This window comes from Cebus imitator, unplaced genomic scaffold (assembly GCF_001604975.1).
Source record: "Cebus imitator isolate Cc_AM_T3 unplaced genomic scaffold, Cebus_imitator-1.0 Scaffold10, whole genome shotgun sequence".
NCBI classification, from domain to species: domain Eukaryota; kingdom Metazoa; phylum Chordata; class Mammalia; order Primates; family Cebidae; genus Cebus; species Cebus imitator.
The window spans coordinates 869,281-892,195 of NW_016107325.1; the positions used below are offsets into that span (position 1 = coordinate 869,281).

Consider the following 22,915-nt stretch of genomic DNA (forward strand, 5'->3'; position numbering starts at 1 on the left):
AAAAAAGTACTTAAGTCAGCTGCAGTAGCTCATGCCTGTAATCCCAGCACTTTGGTAGGCTGAAGAGGGAGAATGGCTTGAGTCCAGGAGTTCAAGACCAGCCTGGGCAACCTAGTAAGAGCACATCTTAAAATAAAAAACAACAATAAAAAATTAGCCAGGCACGGTGATGCAGGCCTGTGGTCCCAGCTACTTGGGAGGCTGAGGTATAGGAGCATTGCTTGAGCCCAGGAGTTTGAGTTTATAGTTAGCTGTGATTGGGCCATTGCATTCTAGCACGGATGGTACAGTGAGAAAAGTATTTAAAATGTTCATCAACTTTGACTCAATTTCACTTAAAGAATATATCCTTAAGAATCAATTTGACAAATCTTTTTACAGTTCATAAATGTGATGATTAGGTTTTTATCCTGTTGTGTGTGATGTGCCTCCCTCAAACCTTGTCATGATGTTGGCACATTACCCATCTGATTTTTTTTTAATATATATATATTTTTTTCTTTTGTTTTTTGGAACAAACAGGCAGCCTTCATATATATATTTTTTGAAGATGGGCTTTCACCATGATGGCCAGGCTGTTCTTGAACTCCTGACCTCAGGTGATCTGCCCACCTCGGCCTCCCAAAGTGCTAGCATTACAGGCCTGGGCCACCGCACCCGGCCACCCATCTGATGTTAAAGAATCAATTGGACAAGGATACAAAGATATTCAAAGTAATGTTATCTGTAATACAGATTAGAAACTGCCTTTATAGGTTCTTGAATAGGCAGTAAGCAGAATAAATTAGGGTATACCTTTCTATTAAAATACTACGTAGCCAGTAAAAACAAAGATATAGATTAACATTTCTTGACACTGAATGATGTTCTCAATATTTTGTTAAAAAAAAAGAGGATTTATAGGGCATATTAATAATAATGCTAATATTAAAAATAAATACCATATTTAGTTACTGGTGTGGTCTAAGTGCTTAGAATGGAGAGCTCAATAAATATTTGCTAGGTGAATAAATATGTTGAGAGTTTTACATGCCCCAGGGAGTGTTCTAAGAACCGTATTTTTATCTTTTAATTTATCTTTACAATATTCCACTGAGGTAGGTCCCATTACTCACATATTACAGATGAGGAAACTAATGCTCAGAGAGATTAAGCAGATTGCCTAAGATCATAAAGGTAGTAAGTGACAAGACTTGGTTTTGAATGATCTGATTCAAAGCCCATGTCTTCACATATTTTTGCTTTCTATTATTTTTCATAAGTTTTATGTATATATCATAGAAATCACTCAAAATATTTATAGCACGTTATTAGGTTGGTGCAAAAGTAATTGCAGTTTTTGCCATTAAAAGTAATAACGCTGGGTTAGTTGTGAACGAAGTGGTCAGATTATAGGGTCTGGGTTTCTTTTTTCCTCTTTCAGCTATATATTTTCATGTTTCCAAAATAAACATGAGTTCTTTCTGTAATAAAATACCTACACTAAAAAGAGCATTTTTGGTTGGTTTTACCACCACTGACAAAAAAGCCTTCACGGCATTTTTCATTCTGGAAAAAAAATTGTTTCCTTGCCATGCTATCTCAGGACACACTTCCACATCTGTTTTCTGCTCTTTTTATTCTTTTATGGTAATTATCGTTTCAGTGTCATTCTCTCCAACTTGACTAAATTGGAGAATGTATTTTATTTATCTTTGTATTTTGGGGGCTAATATGGTGCCTGGAGGATCAGATATATATCCAAAGAGATTGATTGAATTGAAAAAGAATCTTAAAATAGTAAAATCAGTGTTTGTCATTCCATTTTTCTTTGCCCCATTCCTTGTGCAATAAAATATTATGTATTTTTTCCTAGGTTCTGCCAAGGCAGAGCTGGTCTCCACTGCCCTTTATCTCCTACCACTAAAAGCAGTAGCCAGTAAGTGTAAAAAATCAAAACAAAGCACTTTCCTATCTCCCGAATGGAGTAAAAGCAGTGAAGCCCAAATAATGCTTAGCTACCAAAAGCCACGCCAGGTGGCTAATCGAAAGGGTATTGATTTTAGCCAGTAAATAGCCCTTAATATAGTTGGAACCTGGGTTGAATATGCAGCTTGGTAATTAGCTAATAAAGCAAACAAGGGCTGGAGAGAATGTGGCTCAGTTGGATAAGCAGCAGCCCATCATCCAGGAAGCTCGCCTATATCTAAGACCTTCTCATATGAAGGATTCAGGTTACCTTCAGGACTCCATGCTAGTGTTTCCAGCCATTAAATAAGGAAAAAAACTATAAACTTATCATAGAATATGAGATATAACTAAAAGCAGTTGTAAATGTTTTGCAAATATTATATTCAATAGTATTGCTTCCTGAAGACAGATGTTGTGATTTAATAATCTTAAGTGACGGGGTTTAATAACTATTTTAGATCATCAGGATAATGTTTAGTGTTCTAGGATAATTATTAAACAATTCTCAGCTTGTTAAATCATCTGATACTACAGACGAATCTATAGTTTGATTACTTCTCAGATTATCCTGCAACTGCTCAAGGACACGGTGAAGTGGTAGAGGCCAGTATGGCAAAGAGAGAGAGGAAGAAGAAAATCAGGGATACAGAGTCAGAGAGCTAACATGTAAGGAAACAGATTAAAATCCAAGGACTTAGATCAAAGGTGGTAAATTTGAAGACCAGATGGGAGCTTTAGCATCCAAATGCATTATATCAGACCTACACCTTTTTTTGTTTTGTTTCGCTGCCTTTTTAAGGTTTCACTGCTAATATTTTCCTAAAGTCAAAAAAGCGTCTTACACAGAAATTCCAGATTTCCAGTTTATTTTGAAAATTCAGAGTATTTAGTAACACAGGGCTTAAATCCCCCATCACAACAATGGACAAAAGCTTTGTAGAGGCTGCTACTTTTATTTATGCTAAAAATTTTGATTATGGAAATCTTAAAGCTTATTGTAAATTAGAAAGAAAAATATCTATTAATCTACCTCTAAATTCAATAACTTAATACTTTGCCATATTTATTAAGAACAGTTTCCTACATAATGTCAATATTAACACATTGAAAAAAATGTAATTTCCTTATGCCATGTTCACTCATTCATATTCAAATTTCCCCATTGTTTCTAAAATGTAATATATAGTCATTTTCTTTTTTCATTTTTTTTTTTTTTTTTGGAGACAGGCTCTTGCTTGTCACTCAGTCTGGAGTGCAGTGATGTAATCCTACCCCACTGTACCCTCAAACTACTGGGCTCAAGTGATCCTCCAGCCTCAGCCTCCTGAGTAGCTGAGATTACAGGTGCATACCACAACTAGCTAATTTATTTATTTCACTCTTTATGGAGACAAAGTTTCACTATATTGCCTAGGATCTTCCTGCTTTGATCACCCAAAGTGCTGGGATTACAGGAGTGAGCCACCATGTCTGGCCTGCATTTATCTTCTTTTCAAGCCATTATTCAATTAAAACACATGCTTTGCATTTGATTATGTCACCTAAGTCACTTTTACTCCAGGTTAGACCCTATCTCCCTTTCTTTTCTTCTGTGACAATATTGTTGAAGAGGAACCACTTGTCTTGTTGATTAGAGTTCATACCTAAGGGGTCAATTAACTCAGGTTAAGTATTTGGGGAAAAAATTATCTAGAAGTGATGGTTCAGACTATACATTACGTCACAAAAAGATGTGGTTAATTTCCGGTTGTCCTAGCTGATCACAAAAAGTTTGATACTAGGTTAATGTAGACAGCCAACCCCTTTGGATGTGGCATGCTTTCTTCAATTTGCCACAGACCCCACCACTACTTGTTTTACACTAGCCTAATGAGCTCACATTATCATGCCTGGGAGGCATATGTGAAATCTGACCTAACATATATCACGTGCTATACTCTGGGTGTGTGATAAAAGCATATACTCCTTGTATTAGTCTGTTTTCATACTACTGTAACGAACTGCCTGAGACTTTATAAAGGAAAGAGGTTTCATTGACTCACAGTTCAGCATAACTGAGGAGGCCTCAGGAAACTTACAATCATGGTAGAAGGTGAAGGGGAAGCAAGACATCTTAACAAGACAGAAGGAAGAAGTGCCCAGCAAAAGGAGAAGAGCCTTTCATAAAGCCATCAGATCTCATGAGAACTCACTCACTGTCATGAGAACAGCATAGGGGAACTGCCCCCATGATTCAGTTACCTTCACCTGGTCTCTCCCTTAACACCTGGGGATTACAATTCAAGATGAGAGTTGGTGGGGGACACAAAGCCTAACCATATCACTCCTGTATCAATGCCTGGTACGCAAGTGGTACTCAACAATACCCATTGAATGACTGAAGTTAAAGACATCTAAATTAGACACACCTGGAAGGGAATAGGACATGAGGAAGATTTTGGCAATGCATATTCCTAAACTACATGTAGCTCAGAGAAGTCTTTTGCCCATATATATATATATATATATATATATATATATATGGAGAGGCTGCCAGCTATAGGACATGATTTTTTTCTTTGAACTGGAAGGAAAGATACAATCCCAGTGGAATTTTTTTTTTTTTTTAAAGGAAGAATAAATTTAAGATTCTGTGGCAGTCAAAGGTTTTTGTTATGAAGGGCTCTGATGCAGATTGGGCTTTCCAGAAGCAGATATTGAGATGGAATGTGACATGCAGGTGATTTATTAGGATTAATACTTCTGAAAGGAAGAGGACAGAAGCAGAATTGGGCAGAGGGAGAAATTGGATTGTGATGCAGTCTCAATCAACCCTTGTGGGAGTTCTAGAGCATATATGGCCCATCAGATTTATTTTCCAATTTTCTGGCTGAGTCTCTATAACCTGGCCTCATTCACTTGTAGGATAAGAACTAACTCAGCAAAGGAATGACCTTGACTGAGGCAGCTCTCTGCGGTCCAGACAAATTTTGAAGGGGCTGGCTGCTGAAAGCCACTTGCTGAAGATGCTTCCAGGAGCTAGAAAAATAAGTCCTGCTTGAAAGAGGAATTCAGTGGTAGAGCCATCTGTCTGCCACGGACCCCACATTTAAAATTCTGCTCTTAACTCTAAATGAGGCTGTGGAAATAGTTACTGAAATATTCTTTTGCTAAGAATTAGTTGGATAATTGTAAACACTCAAATTATACTGTTATTTTTTAGGAAAGTACAAAATAAAATAGTCCAGGCATCTCTCAAATTTTACAAGGATCTGGTATTGCTTGAATGTCCCACAGGACACAAAATTGAGCCCATTTACATGGTTGTAAATTGCTTTGGCATTCTGAATTAAAAACATCCTACAAATGTAAATGATGTACTGAAGATCTAGCTCTAGAAAGATAGATTGGTATTAGTGCCAAAGGGAAATAAACGGAGAAAGCTGTGTTAGTTTCTTATTGCTGTTATAACAAATTGCCACAGACATGCTTGTTAAAGCAATGGAAATTATTGACTGACAGTTCTAGAGGCCAGAAGTTGAAAATCAGCATCACTAGGCTGAAATCAAGGGGTCAACAGGGTTGCACTCTTTCTGGAGACTCTAGGGAGAATCCATTCTGTGTTTCTTCCAGTTTCTGGTGGCTGCAGGCCTTTCTTGGCTTGTGTCTGCATTACTCCAATCTCTGTATTCAGGGTCACTTTGTCTTCTGTTCTGCTGTGTGCATACAATCTTCCTGTTTTTCTCTTTGAAGGATATGTATGATTGCATTTAGAGCCCACATCCATAATTTAGGGTAATCTCTCTATTTCAAGATACTTAATCACAGGCCGGGTATGGTGGCGCCTGCCTGTAATTCCAGCGCTTTGGGAGGCTGAGGCGGGTGGAACATGAGGTCAGAAGTTCAAGACCAGCCTGATCAACATGGTGAAACCCTGTCTCTACCAAAAATACAAAAATTAGCCCGACATGGTAGCATGCACCTGTAATCCCAGGTACTCAGGAGGCTGAGGCAGGAGAATCGCTTGAACCCGGGAAGCAGAGGTTGGTTGCAGTGAGCCAAGATCCCACCACTGTACTGCAGCCTGGGCAACAGAGCAAGACTCCATCTCTCAAAAAAAAAAAAAAAAAAAAAAAAAAAAAAGATACTTAATCACATCTGCAACTTTCCCGCTTCTCCCCACCGATGGGCCCAATAAGGTAAAATTGACAGGTTTCAGAGATCAAGATGTGAATAGCTTTGGGGAGGCCATTATTCAGTCTACCACAGGGTAGCTTCTCAGTCTTTGCTTTAGCTCTCATTAGGCTGCAGACTATTTGCTTTCTACCTACTGAAACAGCAGGAACAAAAAGAACACCCTATGTAAAGTGAAAGGACACCCTATGTCCAGGGTGGGCTTCATGGTGAAAAAACTAGAATTACATCCTCCAGCACTTTGAGACTCACTTTACGAAGGCATCTTTGTGAGGGCAGGACTTTTGCTGTATTTCAAAACTCTAAGAGGACCAGATTGACAGTAAAGAACACAATAAAAATTGACTTGTACCACATTTGACTATTGAAAGATATTTTTAGAATAAAAAGTACATGCAAAAGCTAGGGCTGCAAAAACAGAAAAAAAAAAAAAAAAAAAAGAAAAAAAGAAAAAGAATACACATTACGCTAGATTTACTAGAAAAAAAGGTTCTAGATGCCCTGATGCCAGTTTCTAGCTGTTTCTCATGTGTCAAGTTGTCTCACTCTCAGAAACTTCGCTGAGTTAAGCAGGAAGGGAACAGGATTATTTATTTACAGCAGGGTCTAGAGAATTTTAAAATAATAGACTTTCCATTAAATTGTAAAATTTCTCCTTGAGGGATGTTACATTTAACCATTCTCTCCTTCTTTATGCCTCCCGAAAGAGCTCTTTCAAAAATGAACTTTAATTTGTAACTGAAGGATAACAGAACAAAGATTATCTGCTTTCCTGTCTTCCATTTTCAGGCTTTATATGATGATTTTGCTGATAGAGGAGGAATGAAGGAGATTTGCTTTTCAGGCCAAAGAACAGCACCTGTTACCCTCTGGCCTATGCTCCCTATGTGTAGAACACTTTCTTTGTGGCTTAGCAGAAATTAGGTCAACGCCTACATGTTTCAAGGCTAAGATACAACATCCTCACTTTAAAGCTAATCATGTACAGACATAAATCCTGTCTGTTGCTATTGTTGTGCTATTTTTGCTATTCAAATTCATTCATTTTCCTTTTTAAAAATCACATTATAATATTATAAACAGTGGTCAAGTTTATTTTAAGCATTTACTGATGAGATTTAAACCATTTCCAGGTTATATAAAATGTATTCAGATGTAGGGCTGAACAAATCTCCAGCTTTTTGGGTTATTTACAGTCAGCTCAGTTACCTCTTTCACTGGGATGGTAACTAAGCTTTACTCTGAAAAACTCAATTCTCTATTTTGTTTCAGCTCCCACACCAGAACTTAATACTTACTCATGATCTCTGCATGAGTTTCTTGGGACATTTCTGCTTACCCACACTTTCCTGCTGTTATTAAACAGGAGGCTATGTTCCAGAGACAACATTATTGAGTTTACATCATCAACATTTATAAAAGCCTGTTTTCAGTGCTGCCCTGTCCTAGGGACAAAGTGGATTCCTGCCTAGGGAAGGAGTACAAATTTCCTTTACCCTCAGGGCTTTTAAATCTAAGTAAGTTTCTTGGTGCCACTTTATATTGATGCTTTAAACATTTATTTTAAGAATATGTTCCCAGTTCTTATAAAGCAGAAATAAAACTCAAAGTACCTATTTAAAAATATATTTAATATTTTTATTTCATCTTTTCAAGGGACATATATTTTCACTTCATTCTTGATCTTAACTCTTTGTGAATCACTGACATGGAAAGATTTTCTGCTGCATATTTTTAGATGTCTATAACTCTGCTGTTAAGGATTCATGTAACAAGCAGGTGGAGATCTAGCAAATGAGCTGTTCTTATCTTAAGATCCCACAATGATTGGTCTGATCCTGCTCAAGGATTTAAAATTTTCTTGGACAGCCCTGTTAACCTTTTAGATATTCTGTGTTAGTTTTGTTTACTGGTAAATAGTAAACTTGTAGTCTTTAATTTTTGGTTAACTTCTTAGTGTTTGCAACTACTGTTAACAATGGATAAGATTATGTTAGATGCATATAGTACTTTCTAATTCATGTAAACTATTTAAACTGTACCCGGGCGCGGTGGCTCAAGCCTGTAATCCCAGCACTTTGGGAGGCAGAGGCGGGTGGATCACGAGGTCAAGAGATCGAGACCATCCTGGTCAACATGGTGAAACCCCATCTCTACTAAAAATACAAAAAATTAGCTGGGCGTGGTGGCACGTGCCTGTAATCCCAGCTACTCAGGCGGCTGAGGCAGGAGAATTGCCTGAACCCAGGAGGTGGAGGTCGCGGTGAGCCGAGATCGCGCCATTGCACTCCAGCCTGGGTAACAAGAGCAAAACTCCGTCTCAAAAAAAAAAGAATAAAATAAACTGTACCCATATTAAAGAAAATAATGAAAAAAAGATATGTGAACATACAAAGCTCAGAACAAAGTGTTTTGGCAGGATATGCCTGTGGTTTAAGGACGAGAACCCACATTGTTGATAGTTCTATTGACAACTTACATGCCAGGCATTTTACATATATCACACTCAAACCCAGTTTGGCCATTTACTAGCTGTGTTATCTTCAGCATATTACTTAATAGTTTTGTACCTCAATTTTCTCATTTGGAAGAATGAAACAAAAGAAAACAAAACCAGAAAAACCAAATACTTACATAGTTATGCTGAGGATTAAAGATTACATCATCTTGTTAAGACTAGTGCCTGAGATAAAGCAAACGCTATAAGAATGTTTGATATTAACATTCTTCACTGATAAGGATACTGAGGTTCTTGAAAGCCAAAGAACCAGGCCATGGTTGAAGAACTTATAAGAGATTATTTGAGCTCACACAATGTGTTCTACACCAAGCAGTTTCTCATTTTAGTCTTGGCTCCATCAGCTAATATTGTAATACTGCTGAACTTTGGTTTCTTTTTTTTTTTGGGACAGAATCTTACACTGCCGCCCGGGCTAGAGTGCAATGGTGTGATCTTGACTCACTGCAACCTCTGCCTCCTGAGTTCAAGAAATTTTCCTGCCTCAGCCTCCTGAGTAACTGGAATTACAGGTGCCCGCCACCATGCCTGGCTAATTTTTTTGTATTTTTAGTAAAGACAGGGTTTCACTATATTGGCCAGGCTGGTCGAACTCCTGACCTTGTGATCCACCCGCCTTGGCCTCCCAAAGTGCTGGGATTACAGGTGTGAGCCACCACACCCGGGCTGGTTTCATTTTTTTTTTTATAAAAGGAAAGTTTGGGGTTAACATTTATAGTCCTGTTTGATTTTAGTATTCCATACATTGTATTTTGAGCTTTGGTAACCAATGAACACTTAACTTGGCTAAGGGGAAAATTTTGTCTTGCTCTAGAAATGGGCAAGGACTAAAATAGTTGGGTCTAGGCATGTGGTGGTCATTAAAAGTACATAGTGGACTCATCATTGGAAGGTACCCACCTGGTGGGAAAAGGTCAATCCCGGAAGCTGAGTTTAAGATGTCTTAGTAGCAGGTAGCCTACTCTCCAAGTTTGGGAAGGAAAAAACTTCTTGCCCCCAAAACCTAAAATGCAATAAAAATAATAATAATAAAAATAAAAAAACAAAAACAAAAAACTTTTTGCTCATTTTGTTACATTAGCATATAAGTGACAACCTAAATTCATCTGACAACACTACAAAAACAAAATAAATGAATGGTGGACAAACTTAGGCTTCTGTAAGACAGGAATGGGTGAAAAAGGGAAAGTTTTTCAGATTTTTGTAGCCATGTGAGGATGAAAACCCATGACTATCCTTGAGTTTTCTTAGGCACAGGAGAAAGGAGTTAGGTGGCACCAAAGTTATTTGACACCAGAAATCTGAAAGACAGTAAACAAGAGTTTCATTCCAAATGCTGAGTCATGCTTATGGGGAAGAGGAGAAACACTTAAGACTCTGAATTTCCCTGAGGTCTTAGTCTTCAGTGGATTGCCTTCTGCTGAAATAATTACTTCATGTTTTAAAATTTGGTTATGGTCATTGTTTCCTTTCCCATGCCTCCACTTAGTCTTTCCCCCACTTTTAGTTGTAAACCTGTTCATTTGTTTCATTTGGTTTTAATACTGAAAGCCAAAAAGAAGCAGTAGCAAGTGTTTGTTGAGAAGGGAAGGCTTTTGCTTTTTGTTTTTATTTTTCATATTGTTTGTGGAGCTAGCATAGTAATTATTGAGAGCAATTCCTAAATTAATGATTATCTCCCCCCCAAAAATTATCTTAATAATGAAAAGAAAATGCTTAGGCATATGGGAAATTGTGTTCCTGTTAGATACTCTAATCAGCAACCAAACCGTTTCAGTGGAATTCTTCCTGTATTAAGAGCAAGACACAGGGCTAGAGATAGGGAGGCTGAAAGCTACTTAGACACTAATAAAAAGAATTGTCAAAAAAGGCTTTAAAGTAAAATTTGTTTTTATATTTTATTCTCTTTAGAAAAGATTGATGGAAAAAATAGGGCATAGTGTTTTATTTTTTAAGTGTCTGTGAGTGAAATCTTTTTTTTTTTTCTTATTGAGATAGAGTCTCACCTTGTCGCCTAGGCTGGAGTGCAGTGGTGCAGTCTCAGCTCACTGCAACCTCTGCCTCCTGGGTTCAAGAGATTCTCCCACCTCAGCGTCCTAAGTAGCTGGGACAACAGGTGTGTGCCACCAGACCCAGCTAATTTTTGTAATTTTGAGTAGAGACAAGGTTTCACCATGTTAGCCAGGCTGGTCTTGAACTCCTGATGTCAGGTGATCCTCCTGCCCTGGCCTCCCAAAGTGCTTGGGATTACAGGTGTGAGCCAATACACCCGGCCAGTGTCTGTAAAAAAAATAATGATCATAAACCTCTACATTTTGAAATTAATGTTCATTTAAATTTCAATTTCCATTTTTATTTTAGATTCAGGGGCTGCATTTGAAGGTTTGTTGCCAGGGTAAATTGTGTGGTGCTGAGGTTTGGGCTTCTATTGATCCCATCACCCACATACTGAACATAGTACCCAATAGGAAGTTTTCCAGCCCCTGACCCCCTCCCTCCTTTTGGATTCCCCAGTGCCTATTGTTCCCATGTTTATGTCTGAGTGAAACCAAGAGTTAGCTCCCACTTAGAAGTGAGAACATGTGATACTTGGCTCTCCGTTCCTATATTAGTTTGCTTAGGATAACGGCCTGCAGCTGCATCCGTGTTGCTGCAGCTGCATCCATGTTGCTGCAAAGTGATTTTGTTCTTTTTTAAGTGCATTTTTAAGAATTAACAACTTTGAAAATATGCTCTAAATAACTTATGCTCTAATTGCAAGTCAGCAATGTTTTACTGGAGTAAATTATCTACTATACAACAGTTTCCTATTTATTTTATTCAAGGCAATAGTTAAGATTAGATGTGTGTATGGGGAGTGGCAGAGTGGGAACTATAGAGCAGAGGTGCACAGTCTTGAAAAAGAAGTTTCAGAGTAAATTGTGTGCTGATGAAGTGAAGCTTCCTTCCTTGTCTGTGCCCCTTGACCCCATTCCCATACACACCTTTTTCCTTCTGTGGGCAAGGAAATCCATATATTTATTAAATCGCAAACTCAGTAACTTCAGGGAACCATTCACAGTCCACCGTGGACCAATGATTCTCACCCTTGGGCACGTTAAAATTGGGGGCGGGGAGGGGTGAAATGCCAGATTTCCATCCCCAAGCCCAGTGAATCAGTCTGGACTTTCTGAATCCCACCAGACGCTAGCAACCTTCTGCTGTCCTTTGGTTGCTTTGAGCACCAAATTTGGCAAGAGGAATGATGTGCAATGCTTCTGACTTTTTTCTATCTCTAACTATGTCCTACCTCCTATTCTCTACCTCCTCCCATATCCAAATCAGACCCAGGGGTTGATGGTCATGGATTATTGATATAAGAAATGGTCTTATATCAGTTCTTGGCTTGTTAGTGAAACTACCTTTGCAAAATTATGACTGAGAGAGTGAAAGAGACCTAACTTAACCGATATCATCTTGCTTCTAACCTACGAGATAACCTTGTTCATTCCTGGGCGTAGGCTGAACTAACTTTGAGAGAAACTTAGTTTACAGTGTATAGTTTAAACAAGATTAACAGCCCTTTCCCAAAGCAGACCTCCCTCTTGCCTGGGGACTAGATTGCCTTTGTAGGACTAGCAGCCACAAAAGATTAGAAATTATGGTTTAGGAGGCATTCTGACCCTCCCTAAACTGCATCGAAGATCAGTGCTTGAGATATTTTGCAGACCCTGCATTTGATGGATCAGCTGGTACCACTTAGATCAATAAACTGACTCATCTGATCTTGTGGCTCTCCACACAGGAATTGACTTAGTGTAAGAAGACAGCTCCAACTCCCTCTGGTTTCATCCCTGACCAGTCAGCACTCCTGGCCCAACCCACCAAGTTGTCCTTAACAACTCTGCTCACTGAATGCTCAGGGAGACTGATTTGAGTAATAATAAAACTCCTGTCTCCTGCACAGCTGGCTCTGCATGAATTACTCTTTCTCTATTGCAATTCCCCTATCTTGATGAATTGGCTGTGTCTAGGCAGCAGGCAAGGTGAACCCCTCGGGCGGTTACATTAGCCAGAAGTGTGACTAGGACTAGTGGGGAAAATAATCAGCTGACATAGCGGCTCGGACCAGATCGCTCACCTAGGCATTCATTTCAAATCAAGAAACACTTAAATGTCAGTTATATTCAGGCACTATGCTAGGCACTAGAGAACAAAAGTGAGTAACTTATGGTCCCATTTGCCAATCACTGAACTGATCTGGGATAATCAGTGGGAGAGAAATCCAGGACTGGCACCCAATTCAACCAGATTATTCCGTCTCTGGGTAACATGTTGCATTTCTAGATAAATGTTTGGGATTTGAAAGCAAAATGGTACAAGTATTGGTTTGATTTGTCAAACTAAAAAAAAAAAGAGCTGAGGCAAACTCAAATCTCATGATGTTGTCCAGTCACAAGGTTTTAAAGAAGAGGTGGTTTCTAAGTTGTTTACCAATAATTTACATGAAAGTGACATAAACTATTGGTTGCCTATAGATTGCTCTTTGTATCACAAATTCCAGGAACATGAAGAAAGGCGGGACAGTCACTCATGAACAAAATACCTTTAAACAATTGTCCCTGGGCATAAGTGTGGGGGTGCAACTTAAGTCCCATACTCAAGTCTCTCTGGGCCTGATAAATTTTACATACCTCACATTGCTCAAATGCTCTGAGCTATTTTTCTTTTCTCAATTACAATTTCTTTTCTCTGATTGCTCGTTAGATTCACCTCCAGGGAGCTTTCAAACCATGGTGCTCAAACTTTAGTGTGCATCAGAATTACCTGAAGGACTTGTTAAATCTGGCCAGCTCAGCCCCAGCCCTGGAGTCTATGAATCAGGTCACTGGAGTACAGTTTCATCAAGTTCTCAGGTGATGCTGATGCGGCGGGCTCCAGTGACTACACTTTCAGATCCAGTTTCAAAATGCAAGCATCTGCAGATCCCACGTCAAGACGGATTCACTGGGCTTGGGGGATGGAAATCTAGCATTCCACAGGTCCCCCCCCCCCCGCCCCCTGCGCCTCCCCCATCCCAATTTTAATGTGTCCAAGGCTGAGAATCATTGGTCCACTGTGGACTATGGATGGTTCCCTGAGGTTACTGAGTTTGGGATTTAATAAATGTAGTATGTATTCTTCTGGGTCAATTATAGGAATTCTGCGGTATTTAAGTACATTAAACAAGCGACTTAATACTTTTATTAAAAAAAATACCACTGAGATTTTGGTTCACACTAATTTTCTTCCTTCTTTTTGGAAGGCCTTTCCGACCATCTCCTGGATATTTTCCAATACCACGATAGAAATGTTATTAGTACAACACCTAGAGGTCTTCGGAGAAAAGCTCTTAAAGAAGTGGGGTCCATTTGAGCCCCAACTCTGCCTTCCTTAAGTCCCCCTGGGCTTGCCTAGCCCTTGTAGTTCCAACAAGTGAGCTGGGCATGCTCAGTGGGCAGGGTCGTTTTGGGGGGCGGGGTGCAAGTGGGAAGCCTGCTGTTCAGCCGCAGGGGTTCTCCGCCTCCCCCCACCTGTATGAGGCTGGGCCTGGGGAACCTGTGCCGAGCACCCCACCTCCTGGAGCTTGGGCTTGGTCTTCCCTGCGGGTCCCCGCGCTGACATTCAGGCGGGGGGTCAAGAGGCCTGGCGCGCCTCCAGAGAGCGCCGGGGGAGCTGGGCCAGGGCTCTGGGCTCTGAAGGCGGGGTCGCCCGCATCCTGGACCGGTCTGTAGGCCTGGGGAACCCCGCCGGCCGGTAGGTGCTGAGTAGGGGAAGCCAGATTCGGGGCGGACGACAAGAAGTCTTCAGGTAAGCCAGTCCCGCCAGCATGCCGGCGGGCGAGTGCCTCCCCTCCCGCAGGCAGACGGCCAGGGCGGTCCACACGGGGGAGGGCACAGGACATCGGACACCGCCGCCGTCTTCCCCAGCCTGGCCTAGCTCAGGCTTTCCAGTCCGCCAGCCGGGAGGCGGAGCGGAGGTCTGGAGTCCCGCACCCGCGAGGCGCAGAGCTGTAACTGCAGCAGAGGGCGAGGGCCCTTGCCTGCGCGCAGCGCGGCGCGACCCCACCCCGCCCGGCGGCGGGACCCCGCGTCCCCGTCTAGTCACGTTCATTGGGCCGCGGAGACCTCGTCGCTCGCCGCCCGCTGGCTCGCAGCACTTTTTCCTCCCACACCCCCGCCAACCCTAGCCCCGGTTCCCGCCCGCACTTCCGCGTTTCCCCGCTGGGCCGGAGGAGCCTGGGCCCGAGGTATCCGGGCCGGGGGTGGCGGCCTCGCCGCCGGGGTCAGCCCTCCGGGAGGGAGCAGGCGCGGGAGGGGGAGGAGGAAGTCGGGCAGTGGGAAGGCGGGGGCGCGGCCCGCCCGGCGCTCGGGTTACACCCGCCCAGCCCGCTCCCGGTGACAGCCGCGCGCGCCTCGCTGCGAGCACACGGGCCCAGGCTCTGATTCCGGGGGGAGGCCGACTCCACCCTGGCTGGAGGAACTGGGTGCTCCTGCCCGCTGCCCCCTCGCGCGTGAGGATCTATCTCAGGTGTGTGCTTCCTGGGAGGCCCCTTCCCCCGCCCCTAGGGCTCTGGGCGGGAGTGGTCCCTTTCTGACCCGGGCAAGTCTTCTGGGACTCCAGTGTTGCGGTAGGTGGTGGCGGGAAATGGGAAAGATTTAGAATATCTCTCCACCAGCAGAAGATGGACTCGCCCTTCTCTAGTGTTTCGCTGTTTACATTTTGGAGGCGGCATTTGTAAAACAGTAAGGTGGCAGGTCTTTTGGGGCGAGGGTTGGTACCCCATTGAAAGTTTCTACAAACTTTTAGGTTGTAGATGGGGCTAGTCTGATGAGGATTGTTGCCCCTTTACGAAGCAAGAGTGAGAAAGAGTCTGTAGGGGGACTGAGGCTTCTTTGAGAAACTCAGCTGCTGGCATGTGACCGTCCTAGGAGGAAATGGAAGGTACACATTGATAACTTAAAACAGCCTCCACTCCCCACGTAGTAACTTCTACCAGCAAAAATAGATTTGCAAAGAGTGCTTTGGCAGGAAGGTGTAGCTGGGTGAATGAAGTGCTGCTCTTAGCAGATGGTCTCTAGTCTGGCTTACACCTTGTGCAGTGGAATATTCACTCCCAGAAGAGTTCCAGAGTAATTTACAAACACAAATTCTCACAAAGTGTTAGTGACATGGGCAACCCAAATCACACAACACATTATAAATATCATAGGTGGCAGCTATAGAAATAGCAGCTAGTCAACTTGTATAAATAGGTGAGGGAAGGAAGTTAGTAAGTGGCAGGGAGTCTTTATTGCTAAAACAAAACTGTTAGTATTATGCATGTGTTCCAAGTTTAAAGAGATGTAAGGCTTCTTTTTGGCTCCTGGAGGGTCCTGGCAGCTGTCACACTGGGCCCAGGCACTTCTTCGTAGCTACTGAGCACTCCAGTCCCAGTCCCACAGTTCTTACTGGCCATCACGTGACAGCTGGATGCCATTGCCCAGTGGAGACGGTGTGCAGCCTGGGGAGCCTTGTGATGTGGATGTTGAAACCCCCTTCTGTTTCTCACAGGGGCATTATGTTAAATTACAACACTCCCTTGACTTTTGCAAATCAACTCTTCAAATAATGCAGCAATATTTTAGTGAATAAATGGATAAATATGGGGTTTGGGGTTTGACAACCAACACTGGATTCATTCCAACAGTCTATTCTGATAGCTCACAGAGTCACTTTATGAAGAAATTCTAAGCGGGTTTGGAGCTCTGCTTCCTTCCCCCTCTGATTTATTCAAAGATGGAATGGCTTGGTTCAGGAATTGACAAAAGGGCCACAGTGTTACCAATTGTTAGTGAATGTTACCACCCTCTTTAGTTTTTTGTAACTGTTTAATCTCATTGTAGATATTTTGAAAGATTTGATGATTATTGTGCATAACTTGTGTTGGCAAACATTATCATAACTCTGAAATTATCCTGTTTGGTTATTTTGTTTCATCTCTAGCATGTAAGTTCTATGATAGTAGTAGGGCTTGTTCTGTCTGGCATACTCTGAAAACTTTAATGCCTAGAGTGGTGACTAACTTGTAATATGCACACAGTAAATATTTTCTCAATGAGTGACTGAACTGTGGAACAAACTCTAGCTGAGGGTCGTTGTGGATGGGAGAGCCAAAGACATTGGCCTTAGGTAATCTATTTAAACTCAGCCTCAACGGTCTCATTGGCAAAATATGGATGATAAATGCTATGACGTGTAAAATTGCTAGCAATGTACCTGGCAGGTAGTAGACTTCAAAAGACTACCTTCCATCCTATATTTTTTCTTCTTGTATTCAAATAGGAAAATATGGGCAAAGATTACAGTTAGCTTGAAAATTTGTGCAAAGAATTCTTGCATGTTGTGCATGAATTATCCAGGCATTTTTTTTTCTGTTTAGTGTGTTGGGGGTGGGGAGAAGAGAGGGGAGTTAATGGTAGCTATGATTATTAGAGAAGAGAAGCAATTTTCAGATGACTGTCTAATTTCTCTGTTTTATTTTTTGAATGTGATGATGTTTCTGTTTAGGTTTTCCAAAACTTGATTCTTTCTGCTGAAACACCTGGACTTATGGGGCTATCCTAAGTGCAGAAACAACACTTCAGAAGGAGGACCAGAAATCAAATACATGAATGCTGGTCTTCTTAAATGAAATTTTCTGTACTTTTGTGCAGCATTATGTTGTAATAAATGTTAGATAAAAAGTGTGGTTTATCCTCTTTTGAGAAGCTTATAGTTGTTTAACAAGGTAAAACCTATATGGAAAACAACTGGAGACCAACATAAGACCTTGTATAATCATTTATCCAATGTAGGATGTTGGCCAGAACTGCTGTGGTTATGAAGGAAGAGGTTAATATGGGCTCCAGTAGTTGGAGACAGCTTCCTGGTGAAGGGAATGTCACTTCAGTAACAGAGACTTAAAGTTTCCGGAAGACTATAGAAAAGATCATCTTTGTTTCAGGATTGTTTGCTATTGTATACTTCATTGTATGAAAAAGCCAACATAATCATGTACTTTCAGAAATGATCTTTCTGTGGAAAATTATATGGGAAATCTTCAGTAAAATTTTGCATGTGCAAGAAATGAATATCTTTCACTATGTCTGTGAAGTTAAAGCTCAGGATTGGCATTAAAATTGTAACTCTTCATTCTTGTCACCTTTAACACACTTGCTTAAAAATGTGTCAGATAGGCCAGGCACGGTGGATCACGCCTATAATCCCAGCACTGCTTTGGGAGGTCAAGACAGGTGGATCGCTTGAGCCCAGGGGTTTGAGAGCAGCCTGGACAACATGGACCCCATCTTTACAAAAAATAAAAAAATTAGCCAGGTGTGGTAGCACACGCCTGTAGTCCCAGCAACTCAGGAGGCTGAAACATGAGAATCGCTTAAGACTGTCTCAGAAGGCCAGGCGTGCTGGTTTATGCCTGTAATCCCAGCACTTTGGGAGGCCAAGGCAGGCGGATCACCTGAGGTCAGGAATTGGAGACTAGCCTGGCCAATATGGCGAAACCCCATCTCTACTAAAAATACAAAAATTAGCAGGTGTGGTGGTGGGCGCCTGTAATTCCCGCTACTTGGGAGGCTGAGGCAAGAGAATTGCCTGAACCTGGGAGGTGGAAGTTGCCGTGAGCCTAGATGTGCCATTGCACTCCACCTTGCGTGACAGAGACTCTGTCTCAAAAAAAAAAAAAAAAAGTATCAGATGGCCTTGGCCAGTTACTCTATTCAGTTTTGACAATGGGATACATTTTATATATTTTTTTAACCTGGAGGATAAAGAGAAAATTATTAGTCATCAGGGTTGAGACTCCTCTCAACTGGCTAACTTGAAGATCGTTACTTTGGGTGATAGAGAAGAACTGAATGGAACTAAACTAAGAAGATATTATTAAGTAGGTTTCAGTTGCACATCAAAATACTTAAATACTTCCATCAAGTCTTATTATTTTTTAATTTTTAAAATTTATTTTTATTTTTTTATTTTTTGGAGACAATCTCACTCTGTCACTCAGGCTGGAGTGTAGTGGCACTATCCCAGCTCACTGCAATCTCCGCCTCCTGGCTTTAAGCAGTTCTCCTTCAAGGCCTCCTGAGTAGCTGGGATTACAGGTGTGTGTCACCACACCCAGCTAATTCCCCCTACCCCCCCCCCACCCCCATCCATCAAGTCTTAAGATTTTTGAGATAAAAGATCTGGGGGGTGGCTCATGCCTGTAATCCCAGCACTTGGGAGGCCGTGGCAGGCGGCTCTTGAGGTCAGGAGTTCGAGAGCAGCCTGGCCAACATAGTGAAACCTCATTTCTACTAAAAACACAAAAATTAGCCCAGTGTGGTGGCATACACCTGTAGTTCCAGCTACTCAGGAGGCTGAGGCAGAAGAATCACTTGTATCCGGGACGTGGAGGTTGCAGCACGCCATTGCACTCCAGCCTGGGTGACAGAGTGAGACTCCCTCTCAAAATTTTTGAGATAAGAAAACTTGAGAGTGATATGTTAGGGGAAGGAGAAACTAATAAAGTGTGTTTTACATTTCTTTGTTTTAGAATTGTTGACATGATGTGTGAAAGAAATGTAAGAGTAAGATATGATCAAACAGCTCCAAGTGAGAAAGACAAGGGCCAATGTGGCTGCAAGCCAAGAAATCTCTAACAATTTTAGAATAGACTTCTTCCTATAATATATGACCAGGGATTGATCTCAGGAACATTTAAGGGAAAGAAAGGAAGAGATTTTGATGGTTTAAATACCTGAGGGTGTTTAGATAATGACTGTGGTCAGAATGCATCCAGATTCTAATTTGTGTCCTGACATGAATGTGACCATGGTTTTGTGTTTTGTTTTTTCCTTTTGCTTTGTTCCAGGATTTTGATCTTTCATTAGAGGCTCTTACTAGTTCTTTGGGTTGTGTATTTCTTGAACTATGTTGTATCTCTGCTCTTATTTCCTATTTTTCAGTTGTGAATTTTATGGTCTTTTAAAACCGGATTTCTGATTTATGCAGCAAAAACACGATTTCTGATTTATTTAGGTCAAGCTTTGGTTCTACTAGTTCACAAAATTAGTGGGAAAAATTGGTAATAGATGTCTCTCCTTCTCAACTAAAAATTTATTGTGATATATTGTGATATAATAAGAAAGATATTTGTCCCCAGTTCCTGACTAAAGAACTTCTAAGACCCTTGGAATCTCTGGAATGATGAGTGTCTTTTTCTATACTGATGAGATGACATGTGACTCTTGGTAGACACCTAGATAGCTTCAGGATGGGAATAGGAGCTGGTGCCAGAGGAACCAACTATATTATTAGATGGTTAGAATTTCAGCTTCACTCCAGACCTCTGGGGGGGGGAGATGGGCTGGACATCCAGTCAGTCACCAGTGGACGAAGATTTAATTAATCATGCCCACATAATGGAGACTTCATAAAAAACCTTAAATTTTGGAAAGCTTCTGAGTTGGTGAGTGCATGGAGGTGCTGAAAGAAAGGAATGCCCAGAGACGGCTCCCTTTCTCCCAGTTCTTGCCCTGTATATCTCTTTGTCCGGCTGTTGATTTGTATCTTTTATAATATCTTTTGTAATAAACTGGTAAACATAAGTAGGCCTGTTGTGGTGGCTCACACCTATAATCCCAGCACTTTGGGAGGCCAAGACAGGAGGATCACTTGAGCCCAGGTGTTTGAGATCAGCCTGTGCCACGTGGAGAGACCCTGTCCCTAAAAATAATAAAATAAAAATTAGCCAGATATGGTGGTCCATACCTGTAGGCCTAGCTACTCTGGAGGCTGAGGCAAGAGGACCTCTTGGGACCAGGAGGTCAAGTTGCAATGAGCTGTATTAGTGCCACTACACTCACCCCAGCCTGAGTGACAGAGTGAGACCTTGTCTCATTAAAAAAAAAAAGTAAAGTTCTGTGAGCCATTATAGCAAATTATGAAATCTGAGAATAGAATTGTAGGAACTCCTGATTTTTGGCTAGGTCTGACGTAAGTGTGGATATCCTGGGACCCATAATTTTTGACTGGCATCTGAAGTGGTGGTGGGCAGTCTCTTGGGACTGAGCCCTTAACCTATGGCGTCTGCACAAACTCTGGGCAGTTTGTGTCAGAACTGAATTAAATTGTAGAATATTCAGCTGGTGTCCCTAGATAATTACAGAGTTTCTTGGTGTGGAAAACCCACACATTTGGTGTCAGAAGTATTGTGACTAGAGGAACAATTTTTCTGTACATATGTATTGATGAAACTTAAAGACATTATTTGGGGACATCTTTTAATTATTCAGGCAAAATGAAGTAATTATTTATTGTGTATTTTTTAACAGTGAGGCACTGTCAAAGTCTGGGTACTTTTAGAACAGGATTGTTTGATTCGGATTTTTCAAGCCTTATTATTTTTTGAATACTAATATATCTTCTGGGGAATCTCATATTTGATTGCCCACATGTGTCATTCTATAACAGGTTTTAATATAGAGGGAAAAACAAACCCCACAAACTATAACAGAGAAATTGTTTTCTGAAATCAAGATTTCTAGAAGCTGCTACTGTCAAATGAGATAACCTCCGAGTATGTCTTGGTGATAATAGGGTGACACGCTCAGAATGCTTTGTTACTTAGATCTGCTGATGAGCACCAAGTCAAGTAGAAACTTTAGACAGCTATACACCTATGTGGACAGAAGTTTATGTTCAAGGTAAACTTATTTGGAAAACTTTGGTCAAGATTTCATGTCATTATTATTTCAAGAAAACATAAAATAAGCTTCTACGTGTACTTCAAAGATGACGAAAATAATACAGTTCAGAGTACTAGGCTCTCAAAAGTTGTTTTCTTTAAATTTTAACTGAATAAAAGAAAGTTATTGGCCAAGTATGGGGGCTAATGCCTGTAATCCTAGCACTTTGGGAGGCCAAGGTAGGAGGATTGCTTGAGCCTAGGAGCTTGAGACCAGCCTGGGCAACGTGAGATCCTGTCTCTACAAAAAATGAAAAATTAGCTGTGTCTGGTGGCATGTACCTCCTACTTAGGAGGTTGTGGTAGGAGGATCCCTTGAGCCCAGGAGGCCGACGCTGCAGTGAGCCATGACTGCACCACTGCACTGCAGCTTGGGCAACAGAGAAAGACCCTGTCTCAAAAAAAAAAAAAAAAAAAAAAAAAGGATGTTTTGTTTCATTGTGGTAATGGCCAAACTGCTTTGATCCTGTCATTCTCTCTGCTCCACCCTTCTGTGGATTACTCTGCCCTGTTTGATCAAGTTCCAAATATTTGTCTTGGAATTAATTCATGGACTCCTCCATTCTCAACCCAATATTAAGGTGCTGTCCTCATGTTCTTTTATTTTTTTAATTAATTTTTTTTTGAGATGAAGTTTTGCTCTGTTTCCCAGGCTGGAGTGCAGTGGTGTGATCTCGGCTCACTGCAACTTCTGCCTCCTGGGTTCAAGCGATTCCCCTGCCTCAGCCTCCTGAGTAGCTGGGACTGTAGGCGTACACCACCATGCCCGGTTACTGTCCGTATTGTCTCTATAATCCAGTCACACTGGAATAATTGGAATTACCTAAATATGTATTATTCCTACTGCTGCTACCATTCTAATGTTCTTCCTTCTATTTCACTTTTTGAAACCCTAACAAACCTTGAGTGATCTGACCACAGGCTACTAGCTTTACTGCATTTTCCCTCACAGCCGCGGTCAGAAATGTCTTGTATATTTTCTAAACCCTTCAGCTACTCTTTTTATGCTACTTATAATTCCCTTATAATTGTCTACTGTGATTATTTGGAAACATGCATCATTTCCTTTCCTAGGGAGGATCATGCTGGATCTTACACAATTTTATAGACCTCACATGCCTAATCCAAGTGCCTTCCATGTGGCTGATACTTAGTAAATAGTTGTTCATGAATGGTTGCCCGTAATTCACTCATCCCTTAATTAAAGCAATACGTGATAAGAGTGTGTTGGGTGTGATTGGACACCAGATACCACACAGGCAGATGTATTTCAGGTAATCAATTCAACTGGATACTTTATATTTTTAAGGCATCTCTCTCCTTATACATTTGGCAGTTTTAATCTTTTTATGTTTATTTAAAAATTTTTTTCTTTTTCGAGACACAGCCTGTCACCTGGGCTGGAGAGCAGTGGTGCGATCTCAGCTCACTGCAACCTCAGCCTCCCGAGTAGGTAGGATTACAGGTGCCCACCACTACACCCAGCTAAT

General features: G+C 41.3%; 1 protein-coding gene and 1 non-coding gene across 5 annotated transcripts in view; both read left to right on the forward strand.

The window, feature by feature from the left end:
* The first annotated feature begins 369 nt into the window (after positions 1-369).
* Positions 370-473, forward strand: LOC119474179. The gene has a single exon (XR_005203470.1). It is a non-coding gene; the product is annotated as a small nucleolar RNA U13 (small nucleolar RNA).
* A 13,650-nt stretch (positions 474-14,123) lies between these two features.
* GPD2 (glycerol-3-phosphate dehydrogenase 2) overlaps positions 14,124-22,915 on the forward strand; it is a 149,753-nt gene continuing 140,961 nt past the window's right edge. Inside the window, exon 1 of one of the 4 annotated variants that reach the window (XM_017547160.2) lies at positions 14,124-14,470. The gene's annotated coding sequence lies outside the window, so the exon portion shown is untranslated. Of the gene's footprint in view, positions 14,471-14,784; positions 15,191-22,915 lie in introns of those variants that run through there. The other 3 variants (XM_037745252.1, XM_017547155.2, XM_017547172.2) reach the window with 3 other exon arrangements.